The sequence below is a fragment of the Ictidomys tridecemlineatus genome, chromosome 10 (genome assembly GCF_052094955.1).
Source record: "Ictidomys tridecemlineatus isolate mIctTri1 chromosome 10, mIctTri1.hap1, whole genome shotgun sequence".
Lineage (NCBI taxonomy): Eukaryota > Metazoa > Chordata > Mammalia > Rodentia > Sciuridae > Ictidomys > Ictidomys tridecemlineatus.
Window position 1 is genome coordinate 100,842,073 of NC_135486.1, and position 19,435 is coordinate 100,861,507.

Genomic DNA, 19,435 nt, shown 5'->3' on the forward strand with positions numbered 1-19,435 from the left:
CAGAGCTGAGTCACTGTACAGAGACAGTCCAGGATGCAAAGCTGAAGATAATCACTATTTGGCTCTTACTAAAAGGCTGCCAGCTCCCCCAAATAGCCAGATGGGCTAAAGGTTTTGTTTGTATTTCTGAGTGTTCACATTCCAGCTTCACTCTTAATTTCTTCCTGCCTGGGGATGTAGCTCAGTAGTGGAGCACCCCTGGGTTCAATCCCCAGCAACAACAACAAAAAAAAAACCTAAGATAGTTATAAGTATTTTATCTCAATTTTATGTATTAAAAAAGAACACAGGAAAAAGGAGAGGAGCTCCAAGTAAATACAAGTGAGCAAAGGCCTCTAGCTTTCCTCAACTCTAAGGCCCCAAATCCTTAGGAGACCTTAAGAGTTTTATTTTTCAATTATAGCAGAAACCTTTGTATTGCTCTCTAGTGAAATGAACAGCCCAGAACACATCCCCTCCCACTGAGCAGCCAGGGTTCTCTCATTCTGCCAAGGCATTCCTGTCCCATCTCTTCATTTTCCAGCAGAGGTTTGTTCCCATCCTTCAAAAGGAGGAAACACATGGGTGAAGAGCAGCCCTAGTCATCCTGCCCTAGTCATTCCCCTTCCCACTATAGAGTGGGTGCCTGCAAATTGCTATGTGAACTAATGGATAGAAGGGACAGATGAGATGAGAAGTGCATGTTCCTGATAGAAGAGTTGGCTTTCACTCACAGATGCACACAGAGACTAACAATGAAGTGCTGTTCCCAATGGCATTCCTTATTTACATTTTTAGATCCCATCATTCTAGGAACCCTTTTCTTAGGTCTTCTATAATTCTCTTGCCTTTGTTCCTTTTCAGCTGGGGCTATACTTAAACAAATGCCTGCCTCAAGAAACTAACAAACATGGAAACACAAGATAAAGAAAAACTTGTGCTGAGCAGATTGAAAAGAAAGGAACTGGCTGAGTCTTGTTTTGTTTTGTTGGTAGTAGGGATTGAACCTAGGGAACTCTACCACTGAGCTGCATCCCCAGACAGGGTCTCAGTGAGTTGCTTAGTGTCTCATCATTGCAGAGGCTGGCTTTGAACTCATGATCCTCCTGCCTCAGACTCCCAAGCCTCTAGAATTACAGGCATGTGCTGCTGCGCCCAGCTGTTTCTTTCTTAATGAAACTCTAATTAGAATTTTTAAAAATAAAAAATGTGTCTCCTTGCTGTGTTCAACTGGTATAGAAATATGGTGCTATATTGAAATAAATCCCAGTCCAGACTCAAATCAAATCCAGACTAAAGTATCTAAAAATGTCCCTACTCATTAAAACAGCTTAGGTTTCATTCATAAATGTTAAAGGCTTTCAGTTTCCCTGCTTAACAGAAAATACAAGGGAAGGTACTCCTGTCTACATTCCTTAGAAACAAAGAAAAATTCTGGAAATGATATTTTGTTTTAGAAGGAGGGTAGCTGGATTGAAGAAATCTTGAAAGGAAGCTTGTGTCAGAGAATGAGGACCCATTCTTATTTTGATCACATGATGTCCATTGTAAGCCCTTCACCAAATGTGAATGTACTATGCATGCATGGTACTAGATTGGAAATCTCTCATGACAAGATATCAGGAAGTAGAGAATAAACTAGTACATATACTTATCTGGTGCAAAATGAATTTCAAAGAATTTGTTTCTGCCAGGATAAAGAGCCAATTCAATGAAAGGAACTGACTGAACATACTTATATCATATGCCATGTTTATTAGTTGTAAACCCAAATCAATTTTCCAAAAAGAGTAATATTTCATTTTTACTCTTTTTACATTCTTTAAAATACTGCAAAATTAACTTTATACAATGAAGTGCCCAATGTTTCTTGATTTTGAAAACAATAGGAAAAATTATGTCATTCCAGTCAGAAAATTTTTTTCTAAGATTCTTTTTTTCTTCTGATTATCTTTAAAATAATTATAATTAAGGGCTGTTTCAAAGATTAATTCTTTCTCTATTCACAAATTGAGCTTGAAAAATACAAATATCCTGGAAACAATACCAAACAGAATGAGTGTATGGAACACATATTGGCCTTTTTCCAAAAAGACAAGAGAATTCTAGCCTCTACAAATGGTTAAATAGGGGGGGAAATGCTATGATAATTATATTGATTAGTAAATAAAACAAGTTTTGGAATCCAAATAATTCTCCTGCCAACGTTTGAAAAACAGAGCTAACTGCAGGGAGCCAATGGATTTCCAACTATCAGCCTTTCTGATCACACCTGAAGGCATGGGTGCTGCTAAGTCACAACAGTTCACTGACCTTCTCTCTGTTTACCTTTACTTGCTTGAACCACTTTGAAGGTGCAACACTGATAATATCATAGTAATGAAAGTGGTGCCATTTGGTACTGGTTTACTTGGGTTTTATCTCCGCCGCCCCCCCGCGCCCCCCCCCCCTGTAATTTTACTAGATTTGGAACCCAGGAGCACTCTCCACTAGTCTACATCCTAGCCCTTTTTATTTTGTATTTACGATTTCTTGCTAAGTTGCTGAGGCTGGCCTCACTTGCAATCCTCTTGCATGAAATAACCAAGTAAATGTGTCTGAGGTTTTTTTGTCTTCACATGTTTAATTCATCCTTAATTTAATTTGAAATGAAAGATTTGGGACTTCAATGAAGGATCACTAATGCTTATGAATGAGGGGCATTACACAGTGTTTCATGTGCTTTCCTAATTGATACGCATCACTTGGAAAGCCAAACTATGATTGCAGACGTGCCACTACACACCCTGCACCATTATTAATAAAACAATGTAGATAACCTTATGTGTTGTTTCTTTTTGAGAAAACAGCAGGGTATGGTGGAAAGAATGATTTCTGAATAGGCTTGACTCTGAAATCTAGCTCTGTAACTTAGACCAATCTCTGGGACTCTAATTCCTTCTTTACAGCAGGTGCTAAACAGACTATTCTACTGTGTTCTGGTGAAAAAAAATGAGAAAGGGGAAATGGAATTGTTTTATACCTTAGAATTATATAATTTGGCATTGTCATTCGATTATTCTATTGTTATTCTATTGTTTATTGATTATTTTATTGTTATTCTAAATGTGCCCATAAACACTAACTTATAGATTAATTAAAATAAATATGGGATGTATTTATTCAGCACAACCTCACAAACTAATGTACAGTTGAAGATTTCCCCCATTAGATACCAAAGTCCATGAATGCTCAAGTCCCTTTAATAAAATAACCTCTGTTCCTCCTCCCATATACTTTAAATCACCACTCAATTACTTATAGTACCTGGTACAATATAAATGCTATGTAATTGTTAAGCTGTATTATTTAGGAAATAATGATAAGAAAAAAATGCCTGTACATGTTCTGTACAGATATGATTTTTTGAAACATTGTTTAATATTTAAATGTTTAATATTTAAATATTTCAGTTGGTTGAATCCACGAATGTGGAACATTTTCAGACAGGGGACGCATTTGTAGGTTCTAAAGGGAGAGACAAGATTCTCCACCCTGGAAATGGGTGGAGAATCTTGGGATGCCAAGATGCCAATGGCACTGTGGCATCCCTGTGTGTGTGGAGCCTTACTACATTCTAGATGACCCAGAGTCATCATCACCCTCAGTCTCTTGGGGGAAGAGGCATGCCTGCATTATCATTATCTCATAGAAATCAAATAAATACAAATAGCTCCTTGGTCTAGGGCCTAAAATGTGTGTTTTATAAAAAGTGAAGATGTTTATTAAATTGCACTGATTGATAATCGGTCTATTGCTCATCAGCATCATTTAATATCCATTACTTAAAAACAAATACTGTGCAAGTGATGTGTATCAATTAGGAAAGCATATGAAACACTGTGTAATGCTCCTCATCCATAAGCATTAGTGATCCTTCATCGAAGTCCCAAATCTTTATGTTTGCTCCTATGTATTCAGAATTCCCACTATCTTTTATTTCAAATTAAATTAGGGATAAATTAAACATATGAAGACAAGAAACCTCAGACACCTTTACTTGGTTATTTCATGCAAGTGTACCTTCAAGTCTATGCTACTTTCCACACTGTAGAATTTATTGATTTGTTCTATAATTTCTTTATCAATGTTTTCTTGACTAGAGCCCTTCACATCTATGTAGTGGCAAAATGGCACAAACTTTCTTGTGCAGAGTTAACAATTGATAATGGAGAAAAGCATCTCATTAATGCCAACAACCAAGAAAGATATTCCCTTTTCAGAGCTTCAAGTCTTACAACCAAGATTTAACTTCTTTTGAGGGGGAATACCAGGGATTGAATTCAGGGACACTTGACCACAGAGCCACATCCCCAGCTCTATTTTGTATTTTATTTAGAGACATGATCTCACTGAGTTGCTTAGTGCCTCACCATTGCTGAGGCTGGCTTTGAACTTGTGATCCTCCTGCCTTAGCCTCCTGAGCCACTGGGATTACAGGCATGCGATACTGTGCTCAACCAGGATTTGATTTATAAACTGCCAGGCCCCTCCGTGGCATCTCAGATCTGTCCCTTGGTAGGTCATCCTCTCCCTCTAGCCGCCTAGCTAAATGTTAATTAAGAAATTACAAAAAAAAAAAAAAAACTAGCTGTGATATTTACTTTTCTAAGGTATGTATTGGACAGGGAGCATAATCACTTAAGTAACAGACCTTCACAGTTTTAAGCATTTAAGTTTTTCCAATGAGTGTATATTTTCAAATCTAAAAGAAATGTACAATCCTGTGGTTTGTCATAAAGGTTGGTTACCCTGATAAATTTGGGAAAGGTTATTATTGCAATGGCAATAGATATTATTACAATGGCAATATATATGAAAGCAGAAATTACCTTCAAAAGAAAAATAGCACACCTGTCAATAAAGAGGGACATTTAGAGGTCAATACATTGACATTTTTACCCAGCTTGTTTCGTGGTGAGGATAAGGCAGAGGTGACTTAGTTCTCCCTGTTCCAGAAAAAGGTCTAAACAAATGTAATTTGAAAAACAATAGCTAAAACCCACCTTCTTTGTCACAAGTTAGTTATCTTAAGGTGATCACACCTGTAAGAAGGACTTTCTATTTGCCCCCAATTTAAACTCCATTTTTTGCCCAGACCCCAGTGCCAGGCAGAGGCATATCAAGGTTCAAATTTAAAAAATGTGCACTTATGATCCACGTTGTTATGAATAATTATAAATAATCGTCCATAATATTATAGTCATTGAAAATGTGGAAAAATAGCAAAGTTTAACATGCTATTTTAATAATTCAGCAACTGTTTTTGCCTCAGAAAGCAGAAGCTGTGCACTGTAAGGTGACCTACTTCTCTGAAGGAATTCCACAAATGACCAAGATTCATGATTAACAGGTTTAGGATCCTGAGGGCACCTGGCTTCTCACTGAGTAGAGCAAAAAAAAGAACAAGGAAGGCTAATATACTTTCTGGCAAGTAAACTGGAAAAAAAGAGTTCAGTTTAGTGAAAAGTCAAAAATCTTTACATGTTACTATAGCTATGATTTTCTGTTTTAAACCAACTCATCTTTAAAAACTAGTTGCATACTTTCTGGAATCCTTGAGTTAGGTTCCGACCAGATCCATGGATGAGTAAAAGGTGAAAGAAAACAGTGTCTCCCTTCTCCATCACAAGGTGCACTCAGGCATGGTCTTGGTCATAGTCCTAGTTCCCATGGTACATGGCATTAACTCCACCCTGGAACACAGAAGACAGGCACAATCTACACTGGAGGAAGTACCAAAATGAACACTTTAAGACTCAGCAGAGAAAGCAAGGTTTCTCTGACTTATTCTAAGAAAGAGACTCACTTAAATTAAAAAAAAAATACATAAGTCTGTCATATATCTGTTTTTTTAAATATCCTGTGCAATGGCTACAGTAGTGCACACCTGTGATTCCAGCTGCTTGGGAGGCTGAGTCTGGATCTTCACAAGTTCTGGAAAACCTAAGCAAACACAGCCAGACTCTGTCTCAAATGAAGATTTTTACAAAGTGCTAAGGATATAGCTTAGTGGTGGAGGGCCTGCCTCACAAGTATAGGGTCCTGGGTTTGAACCCAGCATCACAAAAAAATAAAATCTTATGTATATATTAAAATCATTGATATTTTTGACCCAATGAAAAATTTCAAATTTTGCCTACCCTTCATCATTGAAATATAAACAATCTAGATCAGCTTTGCCTCTTGTGCTAATTGTATGCAAACACCTTTCTCTTTGTCATTTCCAGCCTGAATCTGTAACATCCTTGACCCAGCCTGACATTCTCCTCACCTAGAATTTTGTTCATATCATTCTTATATTACTCAGGGTGTCTTAGGTTTATTACTCTCCCAAAATAGAGTGGAGAACATGCTCATTTTTTCTGAGTTCAAAGGATTATGTCATATTCAGAATAAAAGAGAATAGTAAGTTCAACATTTTTTGTTGATAACTATTTCCAAAGGTAGTCATAACTCTAAAAAATGGGTTATGTCCTTATTAAAGAAACTCAAGTGAGAAGTGACTACAGTCAATGAGCCTTTATGTATCTGGGCAGAAGTGTCCCATTCCTCATCCTAAGAGTATCTTTTGGGGGAATGATCATTGTCCTACTGCACAACATTCTGACTTTGACCCAGTGCCTTTCCTTCCTGGACCAGGTGCCTATGTGACCCCAGGTAAGCTAAGCAGATCTTCCACTGCCACTGCTGTGAATCTCAGCAGCATCTCAGAGAATAATCTACTCCCAAGCCCTGGAACTTCACTATCCCATGCATCCTGCCCCTCACTGTGAGGAGCAAACTTCCCAGATGGGAAAATAAAAGGCCAAATTCCTCCACACAGTCCTGACAGAGCCCCAAGCCAATTCTGATGACTTCTGTAACTCCAATCACCACCTGTGAGTCCCAGGTATGCTTTTCCTGCTTCTATGTGGGGAGCCAAGAAGTTAATTTCCTCTTGGATACTAGTGCCAGCTTTTGTGTTCTCACCTCTTACCCTAGACCTCTTTGGGATATCTGATCAGCATGTTATCAAAAAGTTTACTCCCCTCTGAGTTATTAGCAGGCTTTCAAATCCTTTAAGACATTAAAATATGGCCTTAGTTTTAGCCCCTCTCCTCAGCTTACCTATGGCGAAAGATTTAACCTGTTTGTCACAGAGAGAGGAGGAATAGCCTAGGTTATTCCTAGGTCATACAAAAGAACAGACTTGCTCAACAGTCAGCAGCTTATCTCAGTGAGGAGCTTAACATAGTAGCTTTGTTCTCAAAAAAGTAATAGAAAATAAGGTTTCATAATTTTTGACATCCAAACCTGTCCAATTACCAACTAGGAAAAAAATGTTTTTTTTTGGCATGAGATTTCTGCTCAGAAGGGCAGTTTTCCCCAGTTCCTTCCAGATCTCAGCCAGGGAAGACTCAGTAGGAGACCAGACTAAGATCCTAGGAAAAAGTGTCTTTTACCAGAACTCATACTAGCCTGAACCAAAAAATAAATTGTATGGTACTTTACTAGTTACTGGCCAGTCATTTTTTTCTAGGATTCTTGTTTGGTTTTTTTTCCCCTTAATTCTGTATTTTTTCAGTTCATGATTTTGATCTTATACACCTAAGTTAGTGTTTTTCTGCTCAATCCTGTTTTTTATTCAACTATCGAGTTTTTAAATATCTGAAACATTGCAATGCAGATTCATCTGTGAAAAGCTACAAAGCCTTTACTTTTGTGTGTGCACGCTGTGTATTGTGTTGTCTATGTGTGCAAGCATCCATATATCATGTACATGATAGCAAAATTGGCGTATAACGAGTGCTCATAAATTAAAAAAAAATAGATCCAAATACCTTTAATTCACATGATTTAAGAAGGCTCAATTTAAAGTAAGGATGTCTTTAAAATTACTTAACTCACAAGTCTCTCTAGGTGGTCAAAAAACACTAATAAAATATTGATGTCTACAAAAAGTCTAATATTCATAATTTCTAGACTTTTTTTCAACAAGGGAGAGTTGGCTAATATTGTTCAATACACTGTCTGATACTTGGTTTTCACAGTAAAAATAAATAAATTAGATTTGACATGGGATTACTCATAAATGGGCCTGTTAGACATATGGTTAACTTACCAAGTTAAAATTCTAACTGTTAAATACAATATCAAGTACTCTCAACTCCTTGAATTCCACTGGGTAACATTATTGGTGTTTTCATAAATCGGTAAATTTAAAACAAAAAAAGATTTTAAAATTCCTTTGTCATCAGCGAAAATAGGTTACTAAGATTTCAAAGTCACAACAGGTATAATTCTATATACTTAAACATTGTTTATGTTTTCATAATATGATGAACAGATGTGATTCTGTATAAAAAGGGACCCAAAAGTTTCAACTGTGTTTTGATTAGTGACTGTGTTGTGACTATGACTTATACATATAGTTGAAGGTAATTTTATACAATAGTTTAATTTTTGCTTAGAGTACTATAAATAACATAAAGTATTTCTTCTCATTAAAATGGAGTAATTTGTCTAAACTCAGAAATTTACAAGGATTGTTTCAGAATGTGAACATAAAAAGAGTTTAACAGATGGGAAAGAGAAATTAGAAGGTTATAGGTATAAAAACTATATTTAGTCAAAGAAAAAGAAAGTGTTTCTGGGTAAGAAAATCTTTGTCTGATAAAATAAAGGCTGAGGCAGGAAAATCATAAGTTCAAGGCCAGCCTCAATTTTCTCAAAACAAAGGACAAAAAATGTTGGGAGTGTAGTTCAGTGATAAAGGGCTCCAAAGTTCAACCCTTAGTATGACAAATAGATTGAATCAAAATTAATTTAAATGTAAAAGAAAATTCCTACCTCCACTGATGAGAAACAAAGGAAAAAAAGTCAATGAATTTACAAATAACGCCTCACAATTTCTCCTCTGATGATATTCAGTCTTAGAAGGGCTCTTTCTCTTTAACACAGAATTCCTGTCTTCCTTAAAAGTTAATTAGCACACTCCACAGCAGTGTTTCTTAGTCTTGGTGCTATTGGTATCTTGGGTGAGATCATTCTTTGGAGAGAGGGCATTATAGAATTCGGACCCCATTACCACATCCTTGGCCTCTACTTACTAGAAGCCTCTCGCACACCAACCTTGCTGTTGCCACCACCAAGAAAATCTTGAGACATTGCCAGTATCCACTGAGGGGAACAATCATCTCCATCTGAGACACACCACTCTAGCACCATGTGTAGAAAGGGGTTAAATTCTTGACAATCACCAGGTCTTGGGGAAGACCTGCAGGCTGGCTATGAAGGAGAAACCAAAACAAGAGCAGTCTCTAACCTCTGGGAGAGTGCAGTATCTGAAGAGCTCCTTATCTTCATGGAAATTCTGGACCTTCAAGATTGTTTTCTCACTTTGAATGTATTCTGATTTTGCAAGGGACACATCTCATGACCAATAGTCCTGCTGCTTTCGACTCCTTTTTGCAGATTTTTCCAAATTCAACCCTAGATAATTAAATTAAAAACAATATCATGACCTCTGTTCCAAGCCCCTGGTTGGCCTGGACTTAAGCAAAGACTGGCAGGTACAGGAGTATTTTCTTTCTACTTCCTCAGCCCTCAGGCCTAGTAGAATAATTTTGATGAGAGGGAAGAGAAAATGGCCAACTCGGTAATCGTGGCCTCCTAGCTGCAGTCTACAACCTGGATGAAAATATTGCTTGGCTTAACACACCAGTGGAGGAATAATTTCATAATTACATTGTAATAATACAAGCTGAGTATTCCTTATCTGAAATACTTCGAAGTATTTCAGATTTTAGGGGTTTTTTTTATTTTGTTATATTGGCTTATACATAATGAGCTGATTGTGGTGGCTCAGGCCTCTAATCATAGAGACTCAGGACAGCAGGCTGCAGGATATAAGTGTGGAACTAACCTAATCAATTTAGCAAGTCTCTGTTTCAAAAAGATATATATAGAAAGGTCTGGGGATGGAGTTCTGTGGTAAAGCTCCCCTGGGTTCAATCCCCAGTACCGAAAATAATGAAAATGAAGATGATGGTGATGATGATGATGATGACAAAATAATAATGAGATACCCTAAAGATGGACCCCCAGCTCATCACAGAATTTATGTTTTCTATATGCCATATATACATAGTTTGAAGGTAATTTTATACAATAGTTTTAGTGTATGTGTGTTGTGACCATGACCATCACATGGGGTCAAGTGCAGAATTTTCCTCTTGTGACATCATCTTGGTGCTCAATGATTTGGATATTAAATTTTCAGATTAAGGATGCTTGGCTTGTAGTAGCAAATACTCCTATAACAACTACCTGATGCCAGGCCCTCTTCATGGTACTCTCCACATATTTTACCTTTTTTGTCCTATCAACAATGCTAGGAGATCAGTACTATTATTATGGACATTTTACAGAGTACACACAGGTATGGAAAACTAAGGTGACTATGTGGGAAACGCCACCTGTGTGGGGCACACCATGTTAAGAGGTAGAACTGAGATTAAGGACAGAAAGTCTGGCTCCAGAGCCTATGCTCATAACACATCCCAACAAACCACATCACTCAAAATTACATGAACTTGTAAAGGCTAATCTAACTTTTATTCCCATTACATACATGTAATACATAGTATATCAATTTTTATTCATGCCTTATAATTACACCTAATAATTATATCATTGTAGTATATTCATATCTGCACATAGAATTCTTGGGCCATCTCCCCTTTCTCTCGCCTCTTCTCCCTCCCACAGAACCTGTTGCTGTACTTTATTGATCTCCCTTCTATTTTCATGAGACCTCTTTTTACCCCTTTCTTCTCTCTAGTTTCCAAGTGAGAGAACACAATGACCCTTGACTCTGAGTCAGCCTGTTGATGTTGTCCAGTTTCATCCATTTTCCTGCAAATGACATAAATGCCATAATACACATTTTGTAAAATAACCAAGAGTTTTACTTTACCTAAAGCGTTGAATATCAGCGTCAGATACTAGATTTTTAATAACAAGAAATCCATTTTCTTCATAAAATTTTCTCTGTTCCAGGCTTAGCACATTATTATCCAAAGTATACCTAGGCACCAAATAAGTCCAAACTTAATTACAACCTACCATATGTACCAAGAATCCAAGAAATGTTCATATTCTTTAATCCAATACTTTTAATTGTAGGTCTTTAAGAAAATGATCTTAAAATGTTTGAAAAACTTCAGGTCCAAAACATTGGCAGGTACAGGAGTAGTTTCTCTATCCTTTGGTTCTTTGGGATTGGCTTATTTTGGTTAGCATAATATTCCCCAGTTCCATCATTTTAAAAATATACAGTAATAGAAGAAAAATTAACTCATCACATTATGTCCATTCAGTGGAACATGATTAGGGCATTAAAACTGAAGGAAATGAGTGTGTGGAGAATGCCTATCATAATAAAATATGATTACAGTGATATAAATATGACACTATTTGTGCAAAGGAGACTGCTGAGAAATGCACCAAAAATATTTTTAACAGTGATTGCCTTTCAATAATGCAATTATGGGTGATTTTTTGAATTCCCTCCTTTTCTCTGATTTTTAAATTTTTTCTGGGTGCATGTTCATGGTTTTCAGTTGGGAAATTAATTCAATAAATTTTTTGTTTTCAATGCAGAAATAATCAAAATATCAAAATCCAAATAAATATACAGCATATCAGCGAATGAGGCAAAACTGCAAATAGGTACAACCACTATGGAAATCAGTACAGAGATTCCTCAGAAAACTTGGATTGGAACTACCATTTTACCTAGTCAACCCATTCCTAGGTTTATACCCAAAAGACTTAAAATCAGCATACTACAGTAATGCAGCCACATCAATGTTTAAAGCAACTGAATAGCTAAACTATGAAACTAATCTTCCCTTCAACAGATGACTAGATAAAGAAACTGTGGTATATATACACAACAAAATATTACTCAACCTAAAATAAGAATGAAATTATGGCATTTTTCCAGTAAAAGGATGGAACTGGGGATTATGCTAAGCAAAATAAGCCAATCCCAAAGAACCAAAGAATAAATGTTTTCTCTGATATGTGGATGCTAATTCACAATAAGGGAGAGGAGGAAGAATAGAGGTATTTTAGACTAGACAGAGTGGGGTGCAGGGAGGGGCAGAGGCATGAGGGTAGGAATGATGGAAGAATGAATCAGGCATTATTATCCTATGTGTAATATGATTACATGACCTGTGTAACTCCACAACATGTACAACCATATGAATGAGAAGTTATACTCCATTTATGTGTGATGTGTCAAAATGCATTTTACTGTCATGCATAACTAATTAGAACAACAACAAAGAGAAATCACAATATTAAAAAAGATATCAGCAAATAAAATCACCCAACACCTCTCATAAGACTGAAATTGTGGCTGTAACAATATTTTTGTAGGTCAAGGTTTTCCCCTAAGGTGATATAAGAATAAAACTTGTAAATGCTTATAACGCAGGAGGCTGAGGCAGAGTTGCATGTTTCAGGTTAGCCTCAGCAACTTAGTGAGGCCCTAAGGAACTTAGCCAGATCCTGTCTCAAGATAAAAATTAAAAAGTACTGGGAATGCAATGTTGAACTATCCTTTGGGTTCAATCCCCATCAGTAAAAAAAAAAAAAAAAAAAAAAAAAAGTAATAAACTTACGTTTATAATTTCAGCAATTCGAGAAGCTGAAACAGAAACATTGCTTAAACCCAGGAGTTCAATACCAATTTGGGCAACTTAGTGAAACACCCCCCCACACCAAAACAAAGGCAAAGAGAAAAAAATATAATGAAAACAAAAATTTTAGCTAATATATCAATTTAACCAAACTACAAGCTAATTTAGTAGTAATATATTTTTTTCTTTTTTTGTGGTGGTGCTGGGGATATTTTCTTTTTTATTTCTTTTTTTTTTGGGGGGGGGTGGGGCTGGGAATTGATCCCGGTGCCTTGTGCATGTGAGGCAAGCACTCTACCAACTGAGCTAAATCCCCAGCTCTATGCTTATATTTTCAAAACTCAGATTATATATTTTCTAGTATTTTTCTTTCTTTCTGAAGTTTAGAAAAAATAGAAAAATTAAAGTCAAGATCTTCAAAAGCAATCACAATTCTACTAATTAATTAGAACAAATCCTACAAACAAAGCATTTGTATAATGATTTCTAAACAGGTAACATATATTTTATATCATATCCAAATTACACTAGAAAAGCATAGTAGAGTTACCACTTAAAGTGACATTTACTTACTGGAATTGCTGAGGATGGAAACTGGCTGGGGCAATAGGCCCTGAAGTATGAGTAGCTACCTAGCATGTGAATTAAGGCAAACAAAGTAAACTTGTCTAGAAACAACTGCCTGCTCTGGGGTGGTTCTCTCAGGAAAGGAATTCCCTAAACAGACACCAGATGCTCAGGCTTCCCACGTCACCCCGACAAGTACACACTGGTGCTTTAAGTCCTTTCATTTATATCACTTTGTTTCATGTTCACAATAATCTGGGGAGGTAGCAGGAAGATAAAGGGCTTTATTCCTGCTGTTGCACTAGGAAACCTGGGCTTGGAGAGCTCAGTAACTATCCAAGGTCACCCAGAGGGGAATGGCTGAGTCAGGACAGAACTCACACTCAGCTTCAAGGCTTCAGTCTGTCTTAATCCATGAGACTTCCTCCTAGGAAACCACAGAATGAGAACAAATCCAAAATTCAACTCTAGAAGTAAGGAAAGATCAGGGGCTATTCACCGAAAATATATAATTAATTAAGTTAGATTTCATTCCAAAATACTGGAAAGTTTGGTTGGTCATGGGACGGAGGAAGGGTAGAGTCCATAAAATAAAGTCATGATTACAAGAATAGTATGAGTCCCACAGTCTAGTCTAATTTTAAATATGTGTAAGAACTAAAAATTCTTTTCCTAAAATATTTTTTCCAAATTGTAACTAGAGATTATTGACACAGCATCTCATTGTTTCTATTATTTTCTCATTGTTTCTTTAGTTAAAAGAGTTCCTCTCAGAATGTCACTTCTTATGAACAGGTTATCATTTCTTAAGTGACATCTCTATCAAATGTGATGACAGTGTCATAATCAGGAAGAATGCAAACCAAGAGTCAGAATTATGAGCTCCTGTCTGCTCTCTCAGAGGCAGAGGGGTTAACACCCTGCCTGGGTCAATGACTCTCAGCAAATTGTCATTGCCAAGACACTCAGATCTCAGACTCTAGACCAAAATTCTTGTTTCCTCTCCTCTATTCCTGTAGCAAGCTTTCTTTGTCATTATTTTTTTGGGGGAAATTTTAATGACATGGAAATGTTTATGATCTAAGGTTAGGTGAAAACATGCGTGCATAAAACTCATACAGTATATTCCTGGATTTTAATACTATACATAGGAAAGGAAAACACAAAAAAGTTTCCGATTTATCAATGGTGGAATAATGACTTACATGTATTTAATTTCCCCTCTCTACTTATCTTCACGTTAAAAAAAAAACTTGACATTTTATACTTCAAAAATGATTACCCCTTTTTCAAAATATCCCTTCTAAGAAATAATTAAAACTGTTGAAAAACTATCACAAAACTTCCAAAATCTCACACTAGGGAAACATTCACTACAAATTGTGGATAATAAAGTCCAATGTCATAGCCAGCAGCCTCTGGCTATTTTAGCTGAAACTCATTCAGTGTCAACATTCAGTCCTTCAACTGCACCTGGTCCTATTTCAACAGCTCAACAACCATATGTGGCTAGGGCTACTGCATTGGACAGTCCAGGTATGGAATATCCCATCATTGCAGAAAGCCATGTTCAACAGTGGTGCTATAGAACATATCCATGAAAAGACTAATCTCTAAACTCAGCACTACTTTAAAAAAATAAGCAGGGTAAGAAAATCCAAGTTAAAAAATATTGAGAGAGCCAGGGATTTAGCTCAGTGTGAGAGACTTGCCTAGCATGCACCACACCTTTGGTTCCTCCCCAGAATGGCAGGGGAGAAAAGCAAAGCATTGAGAGACTGGACCAAGAAACCTCTATTACACTCCCAGTGCAGCTCTCAAAATTTAGCCTGGTCAAAAGCACCAAGCTAAAAGAGACCTGAGATTTCCACACTTAAATTCTGATTCTTCAGTCTGAGTTGAGTTGAATCATAGAATTCTCATTCCCCACCACTCTTGTGATCAAATCCAGGGCCTGCAAGCCCTCTACCACTGAGCTAAACCCACTGAGCTACACCTGCACAGCTGAAGTCCTTTTTAACAACTTCTTCTGACAAGTTCCCAGGAGATGCAGATGACACTGGTCCATAGAACATACTGTGACAAACACTGGTTTAGTTAAATGACCGTGGTCCAGGTTTTTAATTTCTCCTAGTCTCTGTTTCTCACCTGTAAAATGAGCTGACATCCTCACCTGGGGTCTCTTTGTTATCTTATGAGCAAAGCTTAAATTTTCAGTGTTCTCCCACATTGCTGCTTGGAAACCCATTGGGAAGAGCAACATTGAAAGTCCATGAAACAGCTATTAGAACCAATTAGTTAGGAGAGATGCTGGGAGGTTTACATAAAGCAGAAGAGAGGCTATTGGTCTAAGGAAAAACTCCAGGCAGTTCCTACAGAGCTTCCCAAACACTCTCTGAATGAGAAGGCTTAAACTGAGCAGGCAAAAGCAGTTCAAGAAACCAATTTGTATTGTGGTCCTATTCACACTCACACATTTCTGGATTTGCTTCTCCCCTACAAGCCTGGCACACACATCCTGCTGGCATTCACTTCTGAAGACTCAAGGACAACCCCGGCGCTGGATTCTAAATCCTTTTCCAGACACCAGTGCAGACTCTGCCAGGGTCCCCAGCCCATCAGAGGTTGCTGACACAGAGCACAGAGCCCTCCTGGGAATGGGAGCAGCCGGAAGCGCAGGTTGAGAGAGCGTTCTATCTCCAGGGGACTGCCCTGGGCAGAGCCAGTGTGTCCCGCTCACATCCCTTCAGAGGATTGGCATCCCCTCCTGGGAAGGTTCTAGTGACCTGCCCCCTAGGTTCCTTCCAGGAAGCTCTGGCTCATGTTTACAGTGGGACTGTCCTGGGGCATTTCTTGGTCTTCAGATATTCTCATAGGTCGTACACACCTCGTGCAGAAAATGACAAGGCAGCTAACTATGGCAAGGCCTCCCTTGGGACCCCAATCCTCCCTTCACTCTTCATGAAGCAAGAAATCGCTGGCTCTAAGAAGGACCAGAAAGGTGGAGCCACAGAAACCAGGACAGTCACAACTGATGGCCGAAAAAGAGTCCTCTGAGGTCGTGAGGGCCGCCAGCGCCTGGGAAGGCAGCCTGCACCCGCCCCTGAGCGCCTGGGAGTGATGGGCCTTGGTGGCGGGAGTGGCAGGGAGCGCCCTGGAAGCAATCACTCGGGCCTGGGACCACCTCCAAGAACAAGGCTGTGATGCCCCATCTGTTCCAGCCCAGCTCAGCACAAAGGATACCACGCCCCTGGGCAAGGAGCAGCCGAAGTGCTCCAGAACCATCCTCAGGCGAGCGGCTGCGCGCTGCTGCTCCGTGGTGGAGGTGAGGACACCAACCCCCAGGGCTGGCCTCCGCCCCTCTTTATTCTGGTGCCGCCCCGCCTCCTGGCGAGGGATGGGCTACCTGGTCCTAGGAAACAAGTGGCGGCCCCCCTCCCCCGCGGATCCAGGATCTCCCCCTGTGAGGATCAGCCTATGGAGGATGCAGGACACTCCCTGGGCCACCTGGTCAGTGCAGGGGCCACTGTCACCTGAGCCTTCTTCTCATGAGGCCTGTTTCTAATCTACAAGGACCTTCCCTGCATGACCCCAGCAACACACTTAAACTTCAGAGCTTCAATCCATTAGCAGCCATTCTGGAGACTGTTCTTTCCACTACTAAACCAATAAAATTCATGTGTTTCCACCTAAATAAATAAATAAATAAATAAAAATCGTTTGTGAGGTTTAAAAGAGATTCAATTTAGTGCAAGTTCAACCCAAATTTGAGAGTTTGGCTGTTTTTTTTTTTTTTAAGTGTATGAAATAAATGACTCCCAGAAAAGTCTGATACTGTATAGCATATTTTAAATGTTCTTACAGAACTTAAAATTCTTTTTGTAAGATCTCCTTGTAACATCCTGTTGTAAGATCTATAGACGATTGACATTGCACCTGCTCTCTTTTTTCCCCCCAATTTTTCATTGTTTTTTTTATCATGGAGTTACTTGAAGAATGTTGCTCGTTGTCAACTTGTTATTGTTTATTAAATGGTGTCTTTATACAATTTTGTGACAGTGCCAAAAGGCCAGCAGTTCAAAAGCCATTTCCCATTTTCACAGAGAGAACATCAATCAGCCATTAGATCATGCTCTTCCTATTGGCCTTCAACTTTGGGTTCTTTATGCCTTTCCTATGGCATTCTTCATTTGTTGTTCCCCAAGGTTCAAAGTCTTGCTTACAGAAGGACCCAGTGTCACAGAAGACTGGGGAGCCGAAGCTCTAAACCTCAGGTCTGGCATTTCCTTGGAGGACATTCTAAAGTCAGACAGGAAAAGCCAAGCAAGATAATTTTTCTTGTAGGAGTGAGAGCACAGTAGGGCTCTGCAGAGAGCTGAGAGAGAGAGTGGGTGGACTCCAGCAGAGTAGGGCAAAGGAACCAGTGCTGCTCCCAACTTGAATGCTCTTTGCTGTTTACCAGGAGAAGAGGGTTTCCCCTCCTGCAGTCTTTACCAATCAGATGCTTGACTGCCCCTTCCCACCTGCTGGAGGAGTTTTTGACCCTAGTAGGTCCTCTCTGGAACTGTCATGGTGACCATCCTATTCAGGGGGGCTGCATCCACAAGTCAATCCTATCTTCATGCAGATGCTGGGGTCAGTGAGGGCAGACTTCATCTTAGTGCATCTGTGCTATTAATAAAATTTCCCTTAGCAATACATTGAGAAACCTATGGCCATAAACACTAACTTTACAATGACCTTAGTATACCCTTCCAGGAGTTAGCCCAGTCGATCTTTCTTTCTTGATAGTATTTTCAATAAACTTTGTTTTCATCTGTTTATTCCAGAGTTAGTGCACCTGTTCTTCTACAAGTTACCAGATTGTTATTAAAAAAATGAAAGAAACCCCATGATCCTGCTGTGTTATTGGCTCAAATTTCACTGCTCATAACTAACTACTATCTGACACCTACTGGTTCCTCTACAATGTTCAGTTTCATACTGCTGATCTGATCATGCCCAGGGTGGAAACCTGACCCTGAACTAGTCCGCTGAGGTTTCTGAGAGTTCTCAGAAGACAGCTTATATGCCTCAGCATTTAAACTAAAGACACTGTCCTCTGGGGGACTCAGCATCCTGCATCTTTTTGCTTCAGCACTTACCCCACTGGGTCCAGATAAACAAGAGTTCCCTTACTGCCCTAGCGTGGTAGAAAGTGAGAACTGCTGAGAGAAGAAAATAAAAATTAAAAATGTGAACTCAGTTCCTCTTTCTCTGAATTAAAGAACAAAACCTTTACTCTGAAAGAGATTCCTTTCCAGATCAGTGAAGAAATATGAATGGGATTATGTCACTGGTTCATATGTGGCTCTCTGTTAGGGCTCATGCATAAGACCCTGTGCACATTTTCCATCACTAAGCTCTAGATATCTTGGGGGTTTTTTGTTGTTTTTTCTTGACTGACTGGGGATGAAACAGAGGTTCTCAAGCATACTAGGAGCTATAACTCCATCCCTTTTGAAATATCAAACCCATTTGCCCTGCTGGCCTCAATTTGGCCACTTTCCTGCCTCAGACTTCCAAGTCACTAGGATTACAGGCATTGCCACTTCTCATGGCCTGATCACTGCAGCATACAGAGTTGACTGAGGCACCAAAAGGAAATGTGAGTTAGTTCCAGTCATCAAGTTAGTGGTTTGATCTAACTGCACCTGGCCACTTAGACACATGAAATCCCATGATCAGAGATGAATTCCATGAGCAGGGTGTGGTGGCACACATCTGTCATCCCAGAGATCCAGAGGCCCAGGTGGGAGGATTGCAAGTTTGACCTGAGCCTGGGCAATTTAGTGAGACCCTGTCTCCAAATAAAAACTAAAAAGGACTGGTGATGCAGCTCAGTGGTAGGTCCCCTCAGTTTAATTCTCAGTTCAAAAAAAGAAAAAAAAAACAGGAAAAGAAAGAAAAAATAAATAGATAAATAAACAAACTTCACGAAGGACTTACCCAATTTAAAGTTGATGTCATATTGATTAATACCTTCAAGTCTAGTCAACATTTTTGAGCACCTGTTACACCAGGATGTAGACTGAATGCTGGAATTACAAAGGTAAGTAAGAAAGATGCTGTCCCTCCACTTAAGATGCCTGTCATCCAGGTGAGGAGAGAGCCCT

The 19,435-nt window shown here is 38.8% G+C and overlaps 1 long non-coding RNA gene across 2 annotated transcripts; it reads right to left on the bottom strand.

Moving 5' to 3' along the window:
* Positions 1–1,562: 1,562 nt before the first annotated feature.
* Positions 1,563–16,932, bottom strand: LOC120887407 (uncharacterized). 2 transcript variants are annotated; one of them, XR_013426757.1, is made up of 4 exons: positions 16,524–16,932; positions 13,287–13,345; positions 9,326–10,917; positions 1,563–5,714 (listed from the first exon to the last, which is right to left on the bottom strand). It is a non-coding gene; the product is annotated as an uncharacterized LOC120887407 (long non-coding RNA). The 2 variants fall into 2 exon arrangements; XR_013426758.1 differs by lacking the exons at positions 1,563–5,714; positions 9,326–10,917 and adding an exon at positions 10,978–11,089 and having other exon boundaries at positions 16,524–16,916.
* Between the last annotated feature and the right edge of the window lie 2,503 nt (positions 16,933–19,435).